Below are 26,575 nucleotides of genomic sequence, written 5' to 3'. Positions count from 1 at the left end.
CCAATTCAGGTTGACCCCTAATTGTATGGGTCTTGGATTTGTAGATAAAATCTGATGAAGGGGCCACATGTCAACAAGTTTTGTAATTGCTGATGGAGGCATTTCAGGCTGGAAAATCTTCATTCTGACTATTACATGGGCTCTATGCCATTAACATTTAATGACATGTTGGAGGTGTGTTAAAATTTATCACTGTGTAGACGATATAAGAATGGCCCCAAGGAAGCTGATGTTATAAAAGCAGACTGATGAAGGGAGAATCAAAAGATAAGGAGGTAACTTGAAAAGTATCTTCCATATGGATTGCTCATATTAGCTGCAGTCTAGAAACTAAATACAGCAAGCAAAAAAACCCACTTTAACAGAATCCATTTAGAGATCCTATTTTGGATATAAGGATTTTTTTATGAGGAGATGAAGTGGCTTATTTCAGAGAGATACTGTTTCAACAATAACAGTGGAAACAAGGAAGGCTTCATTTGTGCAGTCTAGTTGAAAGCTCATCAAACTTATACAAGTGCAGAGACTATGAGTTGGAAAGACAGTTGCATTTCCAAGAAGACCAATAAAACAACATCACTTTTCATTGTTTGCGGCTTTACAGTTTCTAAACCGCTTTCTAATGCTGTATCAAATCTATCTTGCGTGCATCCTCTCTTCCTCGTGGGATTCTTTCATCTGCATGACAGTCTCTCATCCTTCCCTGCCCCCGCTTGCACTAAAGTTGCTTGTTCTGAAGTAGCTGTCACTTTTGAAGCCAAAGGGTTTTGGGTGGGGTTGCAGGGTTTCACCACTCATGGTCAATCTGGATTCTCCATCTCTTCCAGACACTCCCAGGCTTGGGTGAAATGTCATACTAAAGGACAGAGGAGTTGATTTCAGGGGAGACTGGGGAGAGGTGGGTAAGGATGAGGCAATATGGAAGTGTGGGGGGGTAAAATCTCCAGTGGGTGAATATTGACCAATGTTCTGTTCTCCCTTGATACATTTTTTCAGGGTAGAGTTTCTCCATGTAAGATGTCCTGTGTGGTCCAATGGATGCCCCTGTCAAGTGACCGATGTGCCCCTTTGTGGCTTCACATGAAGCAGTAGTCAGTGTAGGAGCCCACCCACGTTTTATTTCTTCTCACTCTTTCTGTTTTTTCTTTCCCTTTTCCCTCATTCCCAATGCCTAGGGATTGTACCTACTACTTAAAACACCAGCACTTGATCCCTGCCTCAGGCTCTGTTTTCTAGGAAATTGGGTCTATACATATTTTATTTCAAACTCTTGCCAACATTTTGACTCAGGCAGGTATTTTGTTGTTGTTGTTGTTGATCATACTTTAGAGATGAAAAACCTAAGGCTCAGAGAGTTTAAGTGACTAGCCCAAGATTACATTCGTTTGTTCATTACTCTGTTTATTTGGCAGACATTTTTCAAACACCTTCTGTGTGCCAGGCACTGTTCTATGTGCTTGTGGTGACTACGACAGACAAGGTTATGCTTTCACGAAACTTAAATATGAATTGGTGGAGACAGATGGTACGTAAGTAAATACGTCAATCAACAAATTAGGGCAGTGGTAAATTATATTATTCTATTCTATACAACAGGGTTTTGTGTTAGAAAGTGGAGGGAAGGCAAGGAGAGCTAATTTATAATGTGATCAGGAAAAGCATCTCTGAAGAGGTGACACATGAGCTGATGCCAGGGCTAGGTTAGAACTTCTAGAGGCTCTAAAAACTCATAGTTCCCCATCCCTGCTTATGTATTGTAATTCAAATAGAAACAGTACCACGTTGTATAATGAAGTCCAACATAGAAGGTACTTGGTAAATATCTGCTAAATGAATGAATTAATGAACAAATGAAAGATTCTTATTTTCCCCATGATGACTACTTGGATTTTAAAAATATATATCAAATTTCAAATTCTCCTCCCAACCCCCCAAAAAACCTTTATCTGGGAGAGAGTCCCCTATTGAGTAATGCAGTATTTGTTAAGGGTCAAATGATTAGCAGACTACAGACAATTTTAGGACATTGTAGGCAGAGAGAACAGCATGTACAAAGACAATGAAGTAGGAACCAACCCAAGTGACTTAAAGGAACAGAAAGATAGGCTGATGTGTCTGGGGTGTCGCAAGTAAGAGGGAGAGAGGTGTGAGATGGGGTCAGAGAGATGGCAAAAGCCAGATGATACAGTCTTGAATTCCATCATAAGGGGTTATGATTTTATTTTAAGGGCAATAGGGCACCATAGGAAGACTTTTAGCAGGTGAGTGACATGATTAAAGTGATTGCTAAGTGGTAATTCTAAGTCTAGAACTCAGACCTCTGACTCCTGGACCTAAGTACTTCTATACTAAGCAGGTGTCAGGATTGGAACTAGGGGTAAACTCTGAGGCTCCCGCTCCTGTGATAGAGTGAAGCCTAGCTTCATAGTTGTGTCTTCAGATGACATAGAGGCCTTCAGATGATGCAACAATATGTCTCCAACTGTACCCTGTTTCCTGGCAATAGATAGTATGAGACAGACTCATGAAAGCACATCCGCTCAACTGGGCCTTTGTTGTTCCATCTATAGACTGGGATTGATGTAACCTCTCACCCATATAGGGAGGTGGTGGAGTGGTGACTCACAGGTCATCAGGACAGGAAGCATGTGATGTTGGGACTGCTGAGAATCACCAGTGGTTCTCATCAGTCTGAATACTCCAGCTGTCAGAACAGCAGCATCTATCCCACCATTGAAGAAGTGAACATTATGGAGAAAGTGCTTCATCCAGTGTAAGAGGGCTATGTGGTTATGTGCAGTAACAAGGGAAAGGCCAGGAGGAGACTCATGGTTTTAAACATCATCCAGAAAAATGGCAGGGAAAGACTGGTAACCACCATCTGATAAGTAAAGTTTTATTTTGTTACTGTTTGTTGCTTTTGCCTGAAAAGGATGGAGGATTTTCTTAAATGGGACACCTTTGCGAAGAATTCTGAGATTCTCAATAAATGGGCACATCAGTGCATATGTCAGGGGTCACTATTCTGAGGAGGATTCAGGACTTGTCCATAGGCTTGAAGCTTTTCTCTGCCTTTCCCTCCCAACTTCCATTTTCTTAAAAGAGAACTCTGGTCTGGAGACACAAGCTCCTGTTTTCCCAGGGATGCCTCTCTCCAGGGAGGGGAGTGGGGACCAGGCAGTCCTTGAGCCCTTTGATAATTCAAGTGGGGACCAGGCAGTCCTTGAGCCCTTTGATAATTCATGCACCTTGTGCTTTTGCACCATAAGTGCACGAATTCCCCACACTGACGCAGCCATCCCCTTAACTCCCTAGCCTGTCCCCCAGTGATGCTGTGCTTTCTTCTGGCTCTGCAGATATAAATTCCTAAATAGGATGCCTTGAGGACATCAGAGAGACTGCCCCCTTCAGCTGATCACTATGTGACTTTAGATGTTATTAATGTGTGTTCATCTGCTCCCTTCCTTCTCCCAAAAGGACAGGGGGAGAGAAAGGTTATTGAATAGAAATGCGGGGACCCACGGAGTAAGCATGCAGGAGGGGGAAGGGAGAGAGGAAATTTAAACTGGGGAGAGGTTGATGGAGCTGAGGGACGTGGAGAGGACTCCAAGGGGAGTGGGTAAACGACAGTTTGTGCATCACAAATCACACCTTCTCTGGAGTCCAACTGTTTCACCATCCTGCCCCCACCAGCCCGGCGCCTCTTAGCAATTCCCTGGCTGTCAGCTCTCTACCTGCATGGCTCTGGCTGCTCTGCTCAGAGCTGCTCCCCTGGGCCTCCCTGGCTTGTCAGTGGGCTGCGTCAGCATCACGCCACACTGTCTCCCGTTGGCCCGGTGATCAACGCCTGACGGACCAGCCCTCTCTCCCCTCTCAGCTGGGGCCAATGGGAGTCAGGCGAAGGTTTTGGTTGCAAACGAAAATAAAATAAATAAGTCATACTCCTGCACTCAGGAGTCTGGGAGGAACGTCTTCATGGCCTCGTAAATCTTTCCTTTTAAATCTGTCCTTCTCCTTCTAGATGCCCCTCCCACCCGCCCCCCACCCCGACCCTTTGGGCTGCCCCTTACAGTGCAGGGAATACAAAATGAGAGGCTTAGATTTAGACTTAGTGTTAGTAATAGCACCTCCCACAAAAGGCATTCGTACTCTGTGTGTGTGTGTGTGTGTGTGTGTGTGTGTGTGTGTGTGTGTGTGTGCATGCGCACATGCACAGAAGCCAGCAAGATAGAATTCATGACAGTGTTATACTGTCCCCACCCTGACTCATGGTCTTCTGACTTTTGCAACAAGTCACCCAGCCCCCTCCCAGGTCACCCCTCGACCCTGTCTTCCTACTCCAAAGCTCTCAGTTTATTTCTTCCCATTACAGGGAAGCTTAAATGTGGGGATTAAATGCATTACCCTATTTTAAGATGTTTTTAAATAGAAGTGTTTCTTGAAATCCATATCTGTATCTCTCTTTATTAGACATTTAATTAAAGCTCATTCACTTTGAATCTTCTGCTTAAGACCTTCTCCTCTTTTTCAAAACATATACCTTAAGGTAGGGGGTGTTATTAATCTCATACCTTGAATGAGAATAAAAGTGTTTGAAAATAGGACCTCAGAGGGTCAGGAGACATGGCCAGAACTCCTGAAGACCCCGTGGGTGCGGGGAGCAGGGGTGCATGCTGGAGAAAGTCTAGGGGCGCTTTGCTGGATTGCCTAGGGTTGCCCTGGAGCTTTTCTAAGCACGATTCATCTTGGTCATCAGGTGGGTGTCCTCTGAGCAGATGCAGTGGTGGCATAAGGAAACAACTATGGGCACAGGGGCCAAAGAGTTAGAGGGGAGCTGGGGAGGAGAAGTATTGAGAAATTAATGCTCAGTGCACAAGAGGCCCCCAAAGTGGTCAGTTTTTTCTTGAAAAGTCTTCATTTTAGACCTGCCTTGGCCACTCCTCCCACACTCCCTCCTTGCCTCACTCCAATGCACAACACATGAAGAGAGTGGGAGTTTGCCCTCCATTGACTGTGTCCAGAGGGGGTCACCTGGCCAGTGTCCTGGGCTGTTAAGGGGTCCAGGTGTCTGGTGTGTTACCTGAGGTTAAGAAGAAAGAAGAGTATGTGAAAGGATTAGGTTTCTGGAAATGTTGCCCAACTTCTGCCAGATGGGAACACTGAAGGCACTGCATGGCCATGGGGTTCTCCTCTGAGAAATGCCAAGATGGAAGCCTGTTGGCTCAGAAGGACAGACAGGCAAGATGTCTGCTGCCATTTAATCATTATCTAGTAAGATTTCACTGTGTTCAGAGCCACACACATTTCTATCTCTTTGAGCTCTTTCTAACTGTTTCCTCTGCATGGTTGCAATGCTGAGGCAGTGGTGAAGTTTTTATAGACTGTACTTTTGGTGGGTGGAGTAGCTTCCAGATTGGGTTGCGGTACAAGATGCAAAAGACTTCATTGCAGAGCCTCTGCATAGAGGTGGGTTTGCCATGAAGCTAGTGCATTTTAAGCTTCAGGGCCCTTCATTTGCATGGGCTCTGTCCATGGCTCTGAAGCTGGCCAAGGAATAATCACACTAAGGATACATTTTGCCCTTGGAAGGAAAGACTCCAGGAAGAGATCTAGGGAGGGTCTGTTTGATCAAGAAATTCCAGGGTCCTGTGTACTTGGAGTGAGATGAAGAAGCAGGGGGCATGGGCTTTGAGCAGACATGTCTCCTAGCCCTACAGATTTCTTGCCCTGTGCAGAGAGACACCAAGGGCAGAGGAGCAGAATATATTCCTGTCAAGTGCAGGTTCCCTCTTGCCTGGGTGGTTCTGATGGTATCCCAGTATGATGTCTGAGATTAGGAGTATGCGGGTATACAGGGAATAACAATATTTCAAATAGTCAGTGCCAGAAGTTAGCTTTTGGAAAGTTATTCCACATCTTATACTTCGTATGTATGAAAGAAATTTGATAAGTTCCCCCAGATTTGACAACTATCCCAATAAAAAAAATAGAAAAGTTTTTCTAAACTGTCAATAATCAAAGGTGAATTTTGGTCAATGATGCTAGAGGAAAGACTGAATTGCTTTTCAATTTTTCCTGTAGGGAAGAATTTACAAAATCCTTGTCATGTGAAGAATTACCAAAGAGCACGCAGCAAAGATTGTAGAGGAACAAGTATTATAGGCATGTGAGGAAGTTAATCCATAAAAACATCACTTTTTTGGTATTTGTGATGTATGTGATATTTTCCCACCTTATTATTTTATACTTAGAGACAGTGTCTCACTCTTTTGCCCAAGTTGGAGTATAGTGGGCCATCATAACTCACTGCAGCCTCAAACTCCTAGGCTCAAGTGATCCTCCTGCCTCAGCCTCCTGAGTAGCTGGGATTACAGGTGCAAGCCACCATGCTCAACTCATGTTCACCGAAAAAATTAATTGCATTTTATTTCCTCATTCTAAATAAAGATTCTCTTTTTGTACCCAATTTATATTTTTAGCTTAGCGTTGTTTTTCCTCAGAGAAGCTTTGAAGTTTTATAAACTTCAAGTCCCACAAAACCTGCCCCTGACACCCTAATCCTTTTTGCGTAACAGTATTCAATGGCCTTCATTTCCTAGCCTGGCAATGAGAGGAAATTTTTGTAATGACTTCATATCCTCAGCAAGATTGGGTCACATAGGCTGAGCCCAAGTTTAAAAATGTTTATGAGACTTGGGATGTTTAACAAACTTGCAAAGCTCCATGATCTTGAATAAGTCATTCAACATTGCAGATTTTAGATTCTTCATCCGTAAAGTAAGAGGGTCAACAAAATGTATTGTAGTTTGCTCTCTGCCACTAATATTCTATGCTTTTTCCACTGAAAGAGAATCCGGCATAGGTCATCAGTGGTGGAGGAACACCCCAATATAAGCTGAGAACTGTAGGTATCAGTTATCATCCATACTGATAACTAGATCCCCAGATGATGTCTTTCCTAAGCAGCATCCAGTCCCACAACTTCTTCCCATATTTTACTTCAATATAGGTGCAGCTTGCAATTTACACAACATACATGCTTCTGTAGAGTCGTATTTTTCTGATTCAGAATACGTAATGAAGATACTAGGGAGGTATTTAAGAAAAAAATCTATCATGAATTTCTTATTGGCAAATGTAAGAAAATGTGACCTTAAAAAGGATTATTCAAGTGGGTTCCATCTACACAAAGATATTCACGTCACTCATGTAATTTCTTAAAATTCATATATTCAGACTCATGGAATGTGAGGTCACATTAGCAACAGGCAAAAGTGACAACTAGGAGAGCCAGTTTAGATCTTAGAATGGGGACAATGAGTAAAGGTGGAGAGATTTGAGGTCTGGAAGTTGAGTGTATGGGTTGAAAAGGGCTTGCTTGTACCAAAATGTCTGGGTGATATCAAACTGAATGGGAGCTCTTGGAATGTGCCTCAGATGCCACACGTACTCCTACTTTGGCTACAAGACCTTCTGGCATCAGAAATATGGCCAAGACATTTCCACACATTATTATACATGGGTCTGCTTCTACATATTGTGTATAATATGTTCAAGAACCTATAAGCATTCATTTATGCTTCTAACTGGAAAAACCTTGCAGCGATGAGGCTAACAGGCTTCTGCCCGAGGGAACTGAGATCTCCCAGCTCTAACAAACAAATAAACTTATCTGACTCTTTGCCATTGTTCAACAGACATTTCTCTCTTTTTTTTTTTCTTACTGTCTCTATGCACTCCCCTCCCTCATCTTAAAATGGTCACTAGCTGGTTGTATATGTAATTCTGAAGCAGTAATGGCTTATTTATTAATTCTCTCTGCTGTCTCTGTGTCACTGTCTCACTGGATCAACAGTCTTGGCATGGGAAGTGCTAACTGGAAGCTGAGGCCATGTCCTTCTTCCCCTTGCAGAACAGCAGGGCCTCCCTGGAGTGTGACTAACACCTGTGCATTTACCATTTCTCTTTTGTTCCTATTTCCATCTTCCTCCATCAGGTCGAGGCAGACCCTGCTTGTAAGGTTGGACTTAAGGATGGAGGACTTAGATCTTGATTTTTTTTCTTTCATCCCTATGCGAACTTTCATTTTAATATGAGGAAAGAATCTGTTATTTTTAGCTTGCATTCTTTTGCCTAGACAAAGTCGTTTAGACATTAAGCCCATAGATCTAGAGAAAGACTGATTTCCTCAGTTCCAGTATTTCCTATCTGTGTGTCCTTGGGCAAGTCATGGAACCTTGCTGAATTATAATTTCACAATCTAGAAAATGGGGATTTAAAATGTGCCTTCCTGTAGAGTTGTGTCATTAGGTGGCATAAGGCATGTCAAGTGCTTGGCATGGCTCCTACAGGTACACAGTGAATGCTCAATGAGGGTCAGCCAAGATGACTGCTTCTCATGCCTCTCCACACTTTATACCCCCTGGGAGGTTTTCTTCTGACTCGAGTTTTTGCAGGAGGGGCAAGAGATCAGCTTAGATCTCTATGATTAGCCCTTTGGCTTTGTATTGTGATTTTTTCTTTTTCTTTTTCTTTCTTCCTTTTCAAGTTCTCTCTCTTCTGGACCACTGCCTTCCTCATCTCCCCTCTCATACAGACTCACCTTGATTGTGAGTTTCTCAGGGGCCAGGAGAGATGATTTTTGTCTCCTACCCCCTACCCCAGCCTCCGACTTAGGACACAGTTTGTAGTAAATGCCCAATAAAATGCCTAAGTGATTTCTCTTCTATATTCTGATCAGATTCTTGTCTTGCTATTTTTATTAGAGTCCTACATCCTGAACATTTGCTTGTTTTGGCAATGAAATCTATGTTTATAAGATATTCCTGTAAGGCTGTGTCCTCAAAAAACATTTCAAAAAGTATGTATGCCTTTCAGGACACTAGTCCAGTGGGAAGTACCAGGAGAAAAGGTGTCTTTGGTCATCTCTATCTGCTCTTGTGCTTTGTGAGAAATGGACACTTGTAAATAACTATCTGGTGAGGAGACAATGACAATCTACATGACCTGGAGCGGGTGCTGAGGCTCCTGTGCCTTCTTCATTCCTTTTCTGCACTGACAACTTATAAGGAACCCATCTGGCACCTGACATCCTGGCCTAGCCCCCTCCATCAGTCAGCCAGGCCCCTTCCTCCTTTCCAGTTGTTCTTCTCTAACTTCCTAAATGTTTGCAGCCAAGGCTCAACTTTGCCCATCAGGATTAGGTGACAGCCTCTGCCACGCCGGGGTTTGTTTTTTTTTTTTTTTTTTTTTTTTTTTTTTTTGCTTTTTTTTTACACTTCCTCTCTGTCTTTTACGATGATGTCTGGCTGGCAATGTAATCCGTCCCCTCCCTGCCCTTTCCAGCAGCATTCACCCCTAACAACCTTTTATTGGCCTCTCCGCAAAGGAAGCTCATGGTCATCTATAGCTAACTCCTAAAAGCAAGAGGAGTGGGGAAACACTGAGCTAGGGCAGGGATTCCTTTCCATGAAATTGAAATAAACATTTTATTTCAGAGGTAGCTCTAGGTTTATAGAAAAGTTGCAATAATAATACCGAGAGCTCCTGTATACCCCTCACCCAGTTTCCATGTGGTTACCATCTTACCTCACTGGGGACACATTTGTCACAAGTAAAGGTGTCTCAGTGGTACATTATTATTGACTAAACTCCACCTTTTATACAGGAGTCACTAGTTTTTCCCAAATGCCTCTTTCCTGTTACAGGATTCCATCCAAGACACCACATGACCTTTGGGCATGATGTTGTTTTCTTAGCCTCCTCTGGTTTGTGACAGTTTCTCTGACCTTTCTTGTTTTGGATGACTTTGAGTTTTGAAGAATACTGGTCAGGCATTTTGTAGAATGTTGCTGAATTTTCAACAATAATTTCATTGAGATATAATTCATATGCCATAGAATTCATGCATTTAAAGTGTATAATTCAATGGTTTTTGGTACACTCACAGATGTGTGCAACCATCACCACAGTCAATTTTAGGATAATTTTTTCACCTCAGAAAGAAACCCTCCACCCTTTAGCTCTTACCTTCCCCTACTCCTCCTTTCTCCCAGCCCTAAGCAATCACAAATTTACTTTCTGTGTTTGTAGATTTGCCTACTTTGGGCATTTCCTATAAATGGACTCGTATAATATGTGGCCTTTTGTGACTAACTTCTTGCATTTAATGTGATGTTTTCAAAGTTCATTCATGTTGTGGTATGTATCCATACTTCCTTTCTTTTTGTGGCCTAATAATATTCCATTGTATACATATACCACAATTTATTTATCTATTCATAAATTGGTAGATGTATGGGCTGTTTCTACCTTTTGGCGATTGTGAATAACGCTTCTATAAACATTCATGTACAAGTTTTTGTATGGACATACATTTTCATTTTTCTTAGGTATATACCTGAGAATAAAATTGCTGGGTTATATATGACAAATCTATGTTTAACAATTTTAGGAAGAGTCAGACTGTTTTCCAAAGCAGCGGGACCATTTTACGTTCTCACCAGCAGTGTATGAGGGTTCTGGTTTCTTTATCTCCTCACCAATACCTGTTGTTACCTAACTTTTTGATTCTAGCTATCTTAGTGTGTGGTGACATCTGGTAGCTTTGATCTGCATTTACCTGATGACTAAGAGATGGGCATCTTTTCATGTGTTTATTGGCCATATGTGTATCTTCTTTGGAGAAACATTTACTCAAATCCTTTGCACATTTTAAAACTGAGTTGCCTTTTTATTAAGGAGTTGGAAGACTTCTTATGTATTTTGTATACAGGTTCCTTATATATTATTTTTAAATATTTTCTCCCATACTGTGGGTTGTCTTTTCATTTTGTTGATAGTGTTCTTTAAAGCAAGGAAGTTTTAAATTTTGATGAAGTCCAACTTACCTATTTTTTCTTTTGTTGATCATGCTTTTGGTGTGGTATCTAAGAATACATTGTCAAATCTGAGGTCAGTAGATTTACCCCTATATTTTCTTCTACGAGTGTTATAAATTTAGCTTTTATACTTAGGTTTTGATCCATTTTGAGTTAACTTTTATATATGGTTTAAGGTAAGGGTCCTATTTCATCCTTTTGCTTGTAGCTATGCATTTGCTCCAGCACTATTTGTTAAAAATATTATTTTTGTCCAATTGAATTGTCTTGGCATTGTAGAAAGACAGTTGAGACACATAGGTTTACTTCTGGACAGTCAGTGCTAATCCATTGGTCTACATGTTTATTTGTAACTATATGTCAGCATCATACTGTCTTGATTACTATTGTTTTGTAGTAAGTTTTGAAATTGGTGAGTGTGTATCCTCCAACTTTACTCTTTTTTGGATGAATTTAGTGATTCTGACTCCTTCCAATTCCATATGAATTTTAGGACTGCCTTGCAAGTTTCTACAAAAAAGCCAGTTGGGATTCTGATGGGGATTTTTTTGAATCTGTAGCTTAGTTTGGGGAATATTACCAACTTAACAATATTAAATCCTTCAATTCATCAAAGTGGAATGTTCTTCTATTTTATGTAGATCTTCTTTAATTTCTTACAACAGTATTTTATAGTTTTCAGTGTGTAAGTTTTGTACTCCTTTCATTAAATTTATTCCTACATATGTTATTATTTTTGATGCTATTTTAAGTGGAATTTTTTTTTATTTCACTTTTGGATACTTTGTTGCAAGTATATAGAAATACAGTTGATTTCTGAATATTGGCTTTGGATCTTTACAACATAACAGAACTTGTTTGTTCTAGTAGTTTTTTTCATGGATTCCTTAGGATTTTCTATAATATGAGTTCATGTCATCTGTGAATAGATATAGTCTTATTCATTCTTTTCCAATCTGGATGCATTTTATTTATTTTTCTCACCTAGTTACTTTGATTAGAACCTCTAGTTAAATATTGAATAGAAGTGGCAAGATCTAATAACATTGTCTTTTTCCTGATCTTAGAAGAAACCATGTAGACATTCACTATTAAGCATTAATACGATGTTTGCTGTGGGTTTTTGTAGGTTCCCTTTATCAGGTGGAGGAAGTTTCCTTCCGTTCCTAGCCTGTCAAATATTTTTTATCATGAAAGCATGCTGAATTTTGTCAAATGATTTTTTGACAAAAAAAAAGACCATATGGTTTTTGTTTTTGTTTTCAATAAGGTGCATTGTATTTACTGATTTTTGGATGCTAAACCAATCTTGCATTCCTAGGATAAATGCTACTTAGTCATGCTATACATTTTTTTTTTCTTTTTTTGAGACAGAGTCTCACTCTGTCACCCAGGCTGGAGTGCAGTGGCGCCATTTCAGCTCACTGCGACCTCCACCTCCCAGATTGAAGCAATTCTCCTGCCTCAGCCTCCAGAGTAGCTAGAATTATAAGTGCTCACCATCGTGCCAGGCTAATTTTTGTATTTTTAGTAGAGACGGGGTTTTGTCATGTTGCCTAGGCTGGTCTTGAACTCCTGGACTCAAGCAATCCACCCACTTCAGCTTCCCAAAGTGCTGGGATTACAGGCGTACAATTCTTTTTATATATTGCTGTTTTCAGTTTGCTAGTATTTTGTTGAGATTTTAAATCCATATTCATAAGAGACATTGGTTTGTAGTTTTCTTTTTTTGTGTGATACCTTTGCCTGGTTTTGGTATCAGGGCAATACTGGCCTCACAGAATGGATTGGGAAGTGTTCCTCTTCTATTGTTTGGAAGAGTTGTGAAGAATTGGTATTAATCTTTAAATGTATCATAAAAATCACCGCTGAAGCCATCTGAGCCTGGGCTTTTCTTTATAGGTAGTTTTTGATCACTGATTCAATCTTTTTACTTGTTATTGGTCTATTAAGATTGTTTGTTTGTTCCCCAGTCAGCTTCCTTTTTGGGGTTTGTCTGTTTCATCTAGGTTGTCCAGTTTATTGGAATATATTTGTTTACAGTATTACTTAATAAATCTTTTTATTTCTGTATGGTTGGTAGTAATGTCCTCTCTTTCATTTCTGATTGTAATAATTTGAGTGTTCTCTCCTGTTTTCTTGACAAAGCTAAAGGTTTGTCCATTTAGCTGTGTTCGAAGAAGCAGATTTTGGTTTCATTGATTTTTCTCTATTATTTTTCTCATTCTCTCTCATTAATTTTTCCTCTGATCTTATTTCCTTTCTTCTGCTCTCTTTGGGCATGAAAAGTTTGCTTTTCTTTTCAGTGCCATAAGGTGGAAAGTTAGGTTATTGATTTGAGATCCTTCTCCTTTTTTAGTATCTAAAGCTATAAATTTCCAAGTGAGCACTGCTTTAGTTGTATTTCATGATTTTGCTATGTTCTCATTTTCATTTATTTGAAAGTCCTCCTTAATTTACCTTTTGATTTTATCTTTGACCCACTGGTTTTTTAGGAGTATGTTATTTAATTTCCACATATTTCAGAGTCTCCAAAAGTTCTTCTGTTATTAATGTCTATACTTCATTCCATCATAGTTGGAGGACATAGTTTGGACTATACTTATTCCTCTAACTCTGTTGAGGTTTGTTTTATGGACTAGCTTATGTTCTATCCTGGAGAATGTTCCTTAAGCACTTGAAAATCATCTATTGTCTGCCGTTTTGGGGTGGAGTTATTCATAGATGTATGTTAGGTCTATTTGGTTTATGGTGCTGTTGAAATGTTGATATTCTGCCTAGTTTTTTAAATCCATCATTTAAAGTGGGGTACTTAAGTATGTTATTATTATCATTGAATTTCTCCTTTTATTATTGTCTCTTTTTATTGTTCATTTTCCCCTTCATTTCTGTCAGTTTTCGCTCCTTTTTTTTTTTTTTGCTGCTCTCTTGTTAAGTGTATGTATGTTCCTAATTGCTATATTTTCCTCATAGATTGCTCCTTTCATCATTATAAAATGTCCTTCTCTATCTCTAGTAACTTTTTTTCCTTTTAAAGTCAGTCTTGCCTGATATTAGTATAACCACTCCAGCTTTCTTGTGGTTACTATTTCACAATATTTTTTCATCCTTTTACATCCAATATATTTTAATCTTTGAATCTCAAATATGTCTCCTATAGACAGCATAGAGTTGGACTCTATGGACTTTTCCATAGAAAAACAAAAAAGAAAACCATGGACTTTCCTAGTATGACAATCTCTGACATTTAACTGAGGTGTTTAATCCATTCACATTTAAGATTAATATTAATATATTGGGCTTACATCTGCTGTGTTTTGTTTTCTGTCTCATGCCTTTTTCATTCTCTTCTTCCTCTTTTAGTGCTTTTATTAGCATTAAGTAAATATTTTCTAATATACCACTTAAATTTCTTTAATAATTTAAAAAATTCATTGGTCAGAGACTTTGAGATCATTTTTTTCTAACAGGTTTTTATTTTTTAAGGTAGTTTTAAGTCTACAGAAAAATTGTGCCAGAAGTAAAAGAGTTGCCATTTAACCTTTCACCACCACAATTTCCACTATTGTTAATAGCTTGCATTTCTAGGGGACATTTATTACAATTTATGAATCAATATTGATAATAATTTTTAACTAAAGTCGATAGTTTGTATTAGCATTTACTCTGTGTTGTATTGTTCTGTGGGTTTTAATAAATGCATAATGTCATGTATCCAGCTTTACTGATTTTTGTATTTTCATTTTTTGAGTTATTTCCTTACTGGTTGCTCTAGGGACCATATACGTATTAACTTATCAGAAATAGCTTCAGATTTATATTAAGTTAATCCCATGAAATATAGAAATGTTACTCCTTTATAATTGTATTCCTTTTCCCCCTTTGGTATTATTACCATACATATTACATTTATAAATGTTACAATCCCAATAATTTATTGTTATATTTGTTTACTTTATGTCTTTTTAAAAAACTAACAGAAGAAAAGAGAACAAGTATATATTTGTAATTTTTTTATATTCATCTTCTTATTCATTTCTGTTTCTCTTAATTTGTTCCTGTGGATTCCACTTACCATCTGGAGTCATTTCCTTTGCCCAATAAGTTTTTTTCCCTATCTACCTTCTTTGTGCCATTGTGGGTAAATATATTACTTTTCTGCATGTTACAGGCCCAACAATACATTATGTGCATATTGTTTTAGACAATTGTGTTTTAAATCAGTTAAAGAAGAAAGAACCAGAACTATGCATCTCTAATGTCTTTTATAACTACATAATTACTTTTTCCAGTGTTCTTTATTTTCTAATGTGGATTTGAGTTACTGTCTGGGGTCACTTGCTTTCAGCCTAAAGAACTTCCTTTAATACTCCTTATGATGCAGATTGGCTAGCAACAGATTCTCTCAGGTTTTGTTTTTTCTTTATTTTGCCTTCATTTTTGAAAGGCAGCCTTGCTGGATGTAGGATTCCTGGTTATTTGAACACTTTGAATGTTACCCCACTGCCTTCAGGCCTCTGTTGTTTCTGTTAAGAACTCACCTGCTAACCTAATATGGGTTTCCTTGTAAGTAATATGTCTTTTTTTTTTTTCTTATTGCTTTCAAGATTTTCTCCTTGTCTTCAGCTTTCAATATTTTTACCATCTATTTGTGAATCTGTGTTTATCCTACGTGGAGATCATTGAGCTTTCTGAATATGTAGATTAATATTTTTTCAGACATTATTATTATTTTGAGATAGGGTCTCACTCTATCACCCAGGCTGGAGTACAGTGGTGCAAGACAGCTCACTGCAGCCTCAACCTCTAGGACTCAAGCAATCCCCTATCTCAGCCTCCCGGGTAGCTGGGACCACAGGCACGTGCCGCCATACCCAGCTTGTTTTTTTGTATTTTGTAGAGATGGGTTTCACTATGTTACTGAGGCTGGTCTTGAACTCCTGGCCTCAAATGATCCTCCTGCTTTGACCTCCCAAAGTGCTGGGATTACAGGCGTGAGCCATAGCACCTGGCTTTTATTTTTTCAAATATCTTTTCTGCTTTTCCGCTCCTCTCCTTGTAGTCTCATTATACACATTTAGTATGATTAATGGCATTCTATATTTCTCTGATGCTTAGTTCATTTTTCTTTATTTTTTTCCTTGCTGTTCTTCAAATTGCATAAACTGTATCAATATAGCTTTGAGCTTGCTATTTCTTTCTCCTGCCAGTTCACATCTATGGCTGAGTCCCTCTAGTGAAATGTTCATTTTAGTTATTATGTTTATAAACTCCAGATTTTCCATTTGGTTCTTTTTTTTATAAAAAATAGAATGTCTATCTTTTAATTGATATTCACCATTTGACGTAAAATTGTCATCATGCTTACCTTTCTTTCTCTGTTTTTAGAGACAGAGTCTAACTCCATCACCCAGGCTGGAGTGTACTGGCACAATCATACAATCATAGCTCACAGTAACCTTGAACTCCTATGTTAAAGCAATTTTCCTACCTCAGCCTCCTGAGTAGCTAGGACTCCAAGCACATGCCACTGAACCCAGCAAATTTTAATTTTTTTTTTTTTTTTTTTTTTTGAGACAGGGTCTCACTGTGTTGCCTAGGCTGGTCTCTAATTCCTTGCCTTGAGCAGTCCTCCTTCTCCAGCCTCTCAAAGTGTTAGGTTTATAGACAAGAGCTGCTGAGCCAAGAACCCAGTTTTATTTCTTTAATAATGGTTTCCTTTGGTTTTTATGAGTGTATTTATATTTGCTACTTTGAAACCTGTTTCTGTTAAACCGACATTTGATCACGCTCACAGTCAATTTTTGTTGCCACCTCCCCCTCCTCCCCCCAGTATACAGGCCATATGTTATGATATTATTATTATTGTACTTTATTATTTCTTTGCACGTATCATTTTTTGTTGTTAGAAACTATGTATTTTGGATAATCTACTGTAACAATCCTGAGTGCCAGCCTCTCCAGGGATTTTTATTATTTACTTGTTTACTTCTTTCATGGTTGATTGAATTACTTTAGTAAAATCTATTTCTCCTCCCCGTCTCATCCCTCTGGCAGCGTGAAGGCTCTGATGTTGCTCTTCAGGGCTGTAATGTCAGATATGCCCACAGTCACCTGCAATGATAGTGGTTTTAACTGGGCTTAGTTTGACTGTTTTTCTCTTTCCTTGACCAGACACAACTTTAAACTTAATTAATTTCCAGCTTGATTCCTCTGTTTTCAACAATGCCCCAGGCATAAATTGATTCACAGCCTAATCCAATCAGATTTGGGCTTCTTTGAAGGAAAAGTTCTGGGGCCAGATATTTGCAATTTGTTCTTACCTGAGGAAGGTAAGACGTCTCTTTCTTCATGTCTTTCCAGCAAACTAGCTGTCCTGCAGCTTCGTCTGAGTGCCCAGCGACTCTCAATCAACTCCAGATTGCCTTACGTCACAACTTCCACTGCTTTTGAGAGCACCTTTAGGCTTGTACTCTTTCACACACTGTTGAAATAAAGTCAGTTCCTTTGGGGAGAGATCTGGAGCTCTCTGTTCTATGACCTGCTTCTTCCCTCAAACAAACTCTGTGATCCAGGCTCTGGTGTTGGGGGCAGGGATCACAGTGTATTTTCCTCTGAGTGACATTCTTGCTTTGGAAGCTGAATGCTTAGTGGGTGAGGAGGGTGCAGCACCAGGCTGCCGCTTTTGGCATGGAATTTCAGTGTTACAAGCCAAGATAAGCACAACTGGGGCCCCAGTATTCTCATAGCAGCATCCCCAAGATAGAGCCTCAGTATTCTCATAGCAGTGGGGGCTGCTGGACAGAAGAAGGGAACCCTCACCTTTTGGCCACACTGACCCAAAACTTAGCCTCAGCAACAGAAAGCTGGGGTAAAGATGAGAAATGCCAAATGCAATACACCTCCCAGAAAATAGCCCTTAGACTGGTAGCAGGAGGGAGAAGAAGCCCTGTGTTTTCAGCTGCAGTTTGGAGTGAAATCTCCACCTTCCTGAGCTGGGAGAGGAGAGGAAGTATGTTGGTCTTGGTTCAAATATCGCTAACACTTGTACTTTTTAGTTTTAGTAGATTTTCAAGAACAAATGTTCCTTCATTTGCTATATGTTGGTAAGACTATTTCCAGAGACCTTAAATTATTGTTTTCAAAACCAATTTTCATCAGTTTCACTGAGAAGTGGGTCTGCAGAGCTCCTCATGCTCAGTGAAACTCCTCAGTGATAGGGTAGGGATTCTTAATAGAAAGTGGGTAGGGGGACAGCATATCAAAATCCCATGTTCAGAAACATGGAGAGTGGTGCGTGAACTTTGGGTACCAGTGGTAGTGGGACATCTCCCATGAGTGTGATGGGATGAAAAAAAAAAGGCAAAAAATGACTGAGGTTCTTTCCTACAGTTAGGAAGTTACTTGTAGGGATAAATGGATATGCTGTCTACATAGAAAACTCCCATAGATTCCAAGTAGATGAAGAATATAGTTTTATGGTTAATTTGAAGTAATGTAGGCCAGGCATGGTGGCTCATGCCTGGAATCCCAGCACTTTGGGAGGCCGAGGTGGGTGGATCACTCAAGGCCAGGAGTTTGAGACCAGCCTGGCAACATGGTGAAACCATATCTGTACTAAAAAATACAAAAATTAGGCTGGAGTGAGCTGAGTTTGTGGCACTGCACTCCAGCCTGGGTGACAGAGCGAGACTCCATCTCAGGAAAAAAAAAAAAAGAAATGTAAATAAATTTACAAGAAAAAAATAAACAACTCTATTAAAAAATGGGCAAAAGACATGAACAGACACTTCTCAAAAGAAAACATTCATGTGGTCAACAAACATGAAAAAAAGCTCAACATTACTGATCGTTAGAGAAATGCAAGTCAAAACCACAGTGAGATACCATCTCATGCCAAGTGGAATGGCAATTATTTAAAAGTCAAGAAATAGCAGATTCTGAAAAGACTACTGAGAAAAAGTAACATTTTTACACTGTTGATGGGAATGTAAATTAGTTCAAGGATTGTGGAGACAGTGTGGCAATTCCTCAAACATCTAGAAGCAGAAATATCATTTGACCCAGCAATCCCATTACAGGTTGTATACCCAAAGGGATATACATCATTCTGTTATAAAGATACATGCATGCGTATGTTCATTGCAGCACTATTTACAATAGCGAAGACATGGAATCAACCCAAAGGCCCATCAATGATAGACTGGATAAAGAAAATGTGGTACACACACACCATGGAATACTATGTGGCCATAAAAAGGAACAAGATCATGCCTTTTGCAGGGACATGGATGGAGCTGGAAGCTGTATCCTCAGAAAACAAACGCAGGAACAGAAAACCAAATGCCACATGTTCTCACAAGAGGAAACTGAATGATGAGAAAACATGGACACATTGCAAGGAACAAGACATACTGGGACTTGTTAGCGGTGGGGAAAGGGGAGAGAGAAAGAGAGCATCAGGAAGAATAGCTAATGAATGCTGGGCTTAATACCTAGGTGATTGGTTGATCTGTGCAGGAAACCACCATGGCACACATTTACCTGTGCAACAAACCTGCACATTCTGCACATGTGCCCCAGAAGTTAAAAGTTGAATAAAAACAAAGACTTGAAAGCAAAAATCAATCAATCAATAAATAAAGTAACATAAGGAATTAAGAACATAGTAGTCAAATTGCCTGGGTTTGCTCCTTGGCTTCATCTTTTATTAGCTGTTTAACCTTATGTGAGTACTTAGCCTTTCTGTGCCTCTGTAAAATGGGAATAAATGTCAACCACCAGGCAGGTTATGCAGACTTTTGAGTTTTGCGGGATGGATAAATGAAATTGTCAAATATCAACATGAAATATCAGTTTCAAAGAAAGAATTAATAATGCATTCAATTATGATCAGTGTAGTTAAGTGTTTCTGGGGTGATTCAGAAAGCACTTAAGCATTTTACAGTAACCAAGCATCATGCCTCTGAGAGGAAGAGGTGAGGGAGATGGATTGAATCCAACCTGGCCTGATGACATCCCCTGCAAGTGAATTTTGTAATGAACTATTAAAATTTGTTTAGCTTGCTTGCCATTTTTCTCTGTTCTAAAACAAGAGTACCAAATGTATGAAGAAAAAAAAATCTATTGTTTGGATACTTTGTGTGTGGAGTTTTTATTATGCTACAAACACAACAGGTGTCACAGCATTTCCTGAGGGGTTGAATTAGGTGAGCCATAAGGTTGCCTCCTATCCTTAGAGTGTGTGGTATTTTGTATCAGCATCATCAATACATTTTCCTCCAAAGTCTCACTCATTGTGCTGCCAAGAAGCAGCCCCATGGAGCCACTTTAGTGAAGTAAAGCTTACTCTTAGTCCTTCTGTGATCATTATAAATTCATCATTTCCAGCTGCTCCTGAATGCGTTTCTACCTTTCTTCTTTGCGCTTTACAAATTGTGTAGCTTGGGGGGTGGAAAGGGGATAACTTTAGTAGGGAAGCTATTGCCAAAAACATAAAATGAAAGAACCACTCTTCTTTCTTTCAAATATGCCATCTCAGAGGATTTCTTTTCTTTTATTTTTTCTGTTAAATTACATCTCCTAATTAGGTCATGCCACTGGAGGTGACCTACATTTCAGAAGCCAACAAGCAACACTAGAGAGGCAAGGAAATGGGTGGGAGAGAAAGAAGAGTGGTTTCAAAATGGCTTCAAATGCAGCTTTTCTCAAATATTTCATTATGAGAGAAGTTTTCATAAGCTGAATTTTGAAATAAAAGATGCATTTGTTGGTTGAATGCAATATTCTGAAAGCTTATCTAATGGGATATACTGTGCTTATTCATTTATTCACACATGTTCACCAGGCACATGGTATATGTATACACACAGGTATATATGTGTATTTGTGTGTGTATGTGTGTGTGTACGTATGCAAAGAGACACGAGAAATGATCCCTGCCCTCGAGGAGTTTGCATCTGGTCGAAAAGTCAAGATCTTCCCAAGAAGGGTTAGGAAATGGAAGACAGTATATTGTAATAGAGGTCGTACTATTTATCTATTGCTGCAGAAAAAATACTCCATAACCTAGTGTCTTAAAATAATAGACATTTATTATCTTCCACAGTTTTTGTGAGTCTGGAATCCAGGAGTGGCTTAGGTGGTGGTTCTGGTTCAAGATCTCTTACAAAGTTGCGGTGTCAAGATCTTAGCTAGACCTGAGTCATCCTAGTTAGGCTTAAGTCATCTGAAGGCTTGACTAGGATTGGAGAAGCCACTTTCAAGTTGGTTCGCCTATTTAAATGGGAGCTCGTGATGGCTGTTAGCAGGAGTTCTCCATTCCTTACCAGGTGGACTTCTCCATAGGGTGTCCTGAATGTTCTAAGTGTATGTCCTCTCCCAGAGTGAATGGTCCAAGCAAGCAAGGCAGAAGCTATAATGTCCTTTATGACTCACACTTAGAAATAATGCATCATTTTCTTTCTTTTTTTTTTTTTTTTTTTTTGAGACGGAGTCTCGCTGTGTCACCCAGGCTGGAGTGCAGTGGCCCGATCTCGGCTCACTGCAAGCTCCGCCTCCCGGGTTTACGCCATTCTCCTGCCTCAGCCTCCGAGTAGCTGGGACTACAGGCGCCCGCCACCACGCCCGGCTAGTTTTTTGTATTTTTAGTAGAGACGGGGTTTCACCATGTTAGCCAGGATGGTCTCGATCTCCTGACTTCGTGATCCACCCGCCTCGGCCTCCCAAAGTACTGGGATTACAGGCTTGAGCCACCGCGCCCGGCCTAATGCATCATTTTCATAATATACTATCGGTGACATAGGTGAGTCCTACCAATGTGAAAGGGGGTATACAAAAGCACTAATACCATGAGGTAGGAATAACTGGGGGCCACGTGAGGAGATAACTGCCATAGGTGTCAAGTGAAATGTTTAGAATTTAGGAGCTATAGAAGTCAAGAAGTAAGAGAGATAACTTTGGGTAGGAGCGTTGTATTAGTTTCCTCAGGCTGTCATAAGAAATTACCCCATACAAGATGGATTAAAATAAATAACATTTATTTTCTCACAGTTCTGAAGGACAGAAGTCCAAAATCAAGGTGTCGCAGGGTTCCTTCTGAAGACTCTAGCAGGGAATCTTTGCTTGTCTCTTTCCTAGCTTCTGGTGGTTGCTGGCTACTCTTGGAATTCCTTGGCTTACAGACATATTACTGTCATCTCTGTATCTGTCTTCACATGTTTCTCTTTGTGTGTCTTCACATGGCCTTCTTATAAGGACAAAAGTCATTGGATTTAGTGTCCACTTTAATCCAGTATCACCTCATGTTAATTTAACTAATTACATTTGCAAAGACCCTAATTTCCAAATGAGGTACCAGGAGATAGAACTCAGCGTATCTTTTTGGGGAGCTCAATTCAACCCACAAGTGATCAGGAAAAGAGGGCATGAGGAAACAGAATTGGAGCTTCAAGTAGGGTTAAGATGTGGATGGAGAAAGAATAATACTCTAGTTGATGAGATGTGATCGCCAAGGAAGGAGGAGAAGAAGCAAAGGAAGTTGAGGAAACATGAGTTCTATTCAATAAAATTAGACACAAAAGAGTAAGCCTGATTGGAGAAGAGAAGTGGTAGGACTTCAGTTTGAAGTTAGGTTATGAATATATTGTGAAAGATCTTAAAAGACATGCTAAGGAGTTTGGATTTTACTCTTCAGTCAATGGTGAAATCACTCAAGTTTCTCTCTCTCTCTCTTGCTCCTTCCTCTCTTTTGAAAGCCCAGGACTACATTTATTTATTTTTATTATATTAATTGAAGTATAAATCACATACAGCAAAGTACTCAATTCTCAATAAACTTTTACTTACACATACATATGCACACATACACACACAAGTAAATACCTCTGGATTAAACAACAATTCTGACACTTCAGAAGGTACACTTCGTGTCTCTACCCTGTCAATATCATCCCCCAGAAATCACTGTTCTCACATCTATCACCATAGAGTAGCCTGCTGTTAAACTCCATGTAAATGGAACCATATTGTATGTACTGTTATACGTTTAGTTCCTTTTGCTCATCATTGTCTGTGAGTTATCCATGTTGTGTGTAGTGGTAATTGGTGCTTTTTAGTGCTATATAGTAACCCATTGTATGAACACATCACATTTTATTTATCCTTTCTGCTATTGATAAACACATTTAAGATTTTTTAATGTATGAAACAGCTTGATGAAAAGAGGAACTGTTCCTGGCATGCACTGTTAGATAAATGAATGAATAATCTCCAGGTGGATTGAATTGGTAGAAAACGGTTTCTAAAACTTTAGGGTATACAAATATCACATGGGGAGAGCTTGTTAAAAATTTGGATTCTGGAATGCCAACCTCAGCTATGGCTTCTCCAAGGGCGAATGGTCTGGAGCCTGGGAATTCTGCACTTCTAACAAGCTCTCTTCGTGATTTTGTTGGAGGTGATCTTTGGCCACCTTTTGAGAAACATTGAGAAAGAACTTGAATTTAGGAGACAGGAATTAAATAATGTGTTAATGATTGCCTGAACTGGGATTTTGCCCTGGGAAAGGAAAGAATGTGATGGACATGAGATGAAAAAGACAAAAGGAAGACTTGAAGGCATTGTTGACAGACTGTCAGTGAGGAGTGAGAGAGAGAGATGAGTCTAAAATGACGCTGAGGTGTCACACCTGGATGACTACACATTGATGACACCATTTGGGTTCAGCACAGATCTGTCGTTTGGGAAAATGATGTAGGCCTGTGCCAGTAATTGGATGATAATTGAGGAAGATGCACTGAGGTCACTATTATTTCTGATCAGACTGCTGGCATCTTGTTGAGCTTAATAGTTGTCAAGGTCATAAAACTACAATTCTGAGAGGTACCCCCGAAGTTCCTCTAGCTTTCTTTCTGCTGCTCATCAAACCAGCCAAGGAAGGACGTTAAGGGTAACTTCGCTCCAGTGTGTTTGGGCAGACCCCAAGACCTCTTTGATATTAGAGATGGTTCTGAGGATTTCTGTAGCTGAAAAACTCAAAGATTTAAAAGTCTTGTTCAAATGCAAGTAAAACATATCTGGTTGTTCTTTAATGATCTTGCTTTTCCCTTCAGGCATTTCTCAGAGTCACTGGTTACATGCATTCCTTCACACACAGGGAAGTGGAGAACCCTCTACTCTTACCAGTCTTTTCTTCTCCAGGATATAGGAAGCCAGTTCCATTAGTGTTTCTATATAGATCCAATTTCCCAAACCTTTAATCATTTCTCGTGCCTCTCATCTGGAAATATGTGATTACATGCTTGACTAAGAGAAGCATTTGTTTTCTTGATACCATGTTGGCATTGCTGGAAGTGCTGAAGGGGTGCAATCAACAGGCATAGTTGCTCACTTTCACCACAGATGTGTGCCCTAAAAATGTGAATATAAATCCCTCTTTTGGGGTGAAATCAAATGGCACTTTCCCCTTTGTTTAAATTTCAATCTCAGCAATGCTTTCACTTTATTTCTCATTGGCCTTCTGGGAGCTCTAACTTCTAACCTTTTACTATGAAGTATGTTCTTTCTAAACTGTCAATGGTCATAACTGTCCTTCCAACCCCCCCATAATAAAATGTATCTTTATTATGATTTGGCATTGATCACTCTTTTAAAAACTGGATTTATCAAATTGCGAATTTTAAAAGTCTCTTTTTAAGTCATGGAAGGGAAAATACCAGAGGGTCAATTATCCTGGGAGGATCCCAGGTAGCAGCTAGAGGCCCCTAATTCACAATGAAAGAGAGTAAGAGAGTTCACCTCTTCTTGACTCAGGAGATTCACATGCTCCACCCCACCTCTTGCAGAAAGCAGGACTCAGTCACCATGGCTGAGCTGGGCAGGGCTTACTCATGGAGATGGGAAGGGAGGGTACAGCAAGCAAGACTGGCCTTCCTGTTCAGTTACTTAAGCTTGTGAACGCTCTAAGCAATAGACAGCAATTCTTTTTCCCGTTCTTCTGAGTATTTGATGAATGATGAGGGCAATTGCAGTTGGCAAAGTATTTGCAGCCCAGAGAGGTTAAAGGATTAGCTGAAGATGATGTTGCAAGTAAGTGACAGGGTTAGAAGAAGAACCAAAGATTATACAGATCCAGGGTTTTTTTTCCCAAGAGACCAGAGGGTCTTGATTATGGTGAATGATGTCAGGCTTGAGAAAGGTGTTTGTCATTGGGGCAGTATGGATCCATGCCCAGAGAAGCAGGAAAATCCTGTTTTCCCTCACAACCATCAACCTTCTTTGCATCGACTTGGAGAGAGCATTACATATCAATTTTTCAGGAAGGTAACGTAATTTACATAAGGCTATAAAGGGACAGCAGAGCCAGAGTCGAGAATGATGTTCTGTTCTCCCTCTTGCTCCTGCTGAATGACAGGGTATTTATCTATTGTCTTTGTTGGTTGTCAGTATTTATTTTGGTGTTTGGTCCCTAATCTCACTAGAAGCATTGAGCTTTGTTTCCCCATTTGTGAGCTTCCCTGTCTTGTTTACTGAGAAGGTTCTGGGCTTCAAGCAGAGCAACGGTCTGGGTGAGGAAGGCAGAGCCCCATATTCCCCAAATGGAATCATGCATTAGCTTTGGTGTATTTCTTGAAGAAAGTTCAAACCAGATGAAAGCCTCCCTTTCTTAATTTTGGCAGGAGAACTGTAATATTACTTTTACAATATCCTCTCAAATCTGGGTGATGCTCCGAGGAAGTTTGTAGAATTCACTCTTTCCCCACCGGGTTATTTTGCCAAAAGCTAGCATAGTCTCTTCTAGGGAGTGAGGCTGTCTACACTTCGGGCAAACAGTTCATCTAATTAGAACCATGGGAAACCCCTCTGGGGAATCCCTGGCTGTGTGTGACTAGGCTAATCTGAATAAACACACACTAGGGGACATTTGTCTGGTAGAGGCCACAGACTTCCCCCAACCCCCTCCTCTTTTTTTGGGGGGGGGGAATGAGAAGTTTTTGTTTGCTGCAATTGTCTGAGAAGATGAGGGTTTTTCTTGCAATCTGGAGTCCCCATTCCTTTGACTGTCTGAAAACTCCTGTGAGCTCCGCTCCCTTGCCTAGGGCATGGGGGAGAGTTCAAACCCTGCAAAGCACTTTAGGCTAACCATGCTTGGGGCAGAGCTCACTATCTTAGTGATCTTTTTAAATTTTTATTTTATTTTATTTTTTAGAGTGGCACCATCATAGTCAACTGCAGCCTCAAACTGCTGGGCTCAAGCAATCCTCCCGTCTCAGCCTCCTGAGTAGCTGGAATTCCAGACATGAGCCAGTGCAGCCAGCTTATTTTTATTTTTTAAGTAGCTTCTTATTGAAGGATAGTTAACATATAGAAAGTACATGTATCATGAGTGTATAGCTAGATGAATTTTCTGAAAGTGACACTAGACTGTGTAAACAGTCTATAGATGAAGAAATAGAAGACATCAGGACCTCAGAAAACCCCACCGGCCCCCTCCTGTTCACTACCTCTCTCTCCAAAAGGTAACAACTATCCCGAATTCCAACATCATAGATTAATTTTGTTTCTTTTGAAAATGTTTAGAAATGAAGCAATACATCATGTTTCCCACATGTCTGGCTTCTTTTGCCCAACATTATGGTTTTGGCATTCATCCATGCTGCAAGGATGGTAATAGTCCATGCCCTGTCATTGCTGCT

General features: G+C 39.9%; 1 long non-coding RNA gene across 1 annotated transcript in view; it reads right to left on the bottom strand.

Annotated features, from left to right (window-relative positions):
- LOC102140779 (uncharacterized) overlaps positions 1–17,288 on the bottom strand; it is a 30,562-nt gene extending 13,274 nt beyond the window's left edge. Inside the window, exon 1 of the long non-coding RNA XR_282825.5 lies at positions 17,204–17,288. This is a non-coding gene — a long non-coding RNA (uncharacterized lncRNA). The remainder of the gene's footprint in view (positions 1–17,203) is intronic.
- Positions 17,289–26,575: the final 9,287 nt, after the last annotated feature.

The sequence above is a fragment of the Macaca fascicularis genome, chromosome 12, assembly GCF_037993035.2.
Source record: "Macaca fascicularis isolate 582-1 chromosome 12, T2T-MFA8v1.1".
NCBI classification, from domain to species: domain Eukaryota; kingdom Metazoa; phylum Chordata; class Mammalia; order Primates; family Cercopithecidae; genus Macaca; species Macaca fascicularis.
The sequence above is the reverse complement of the archived record's forward strand: the minus strand, read 5'-3'. Positions and strand labels throughout refer to the sequence as shown.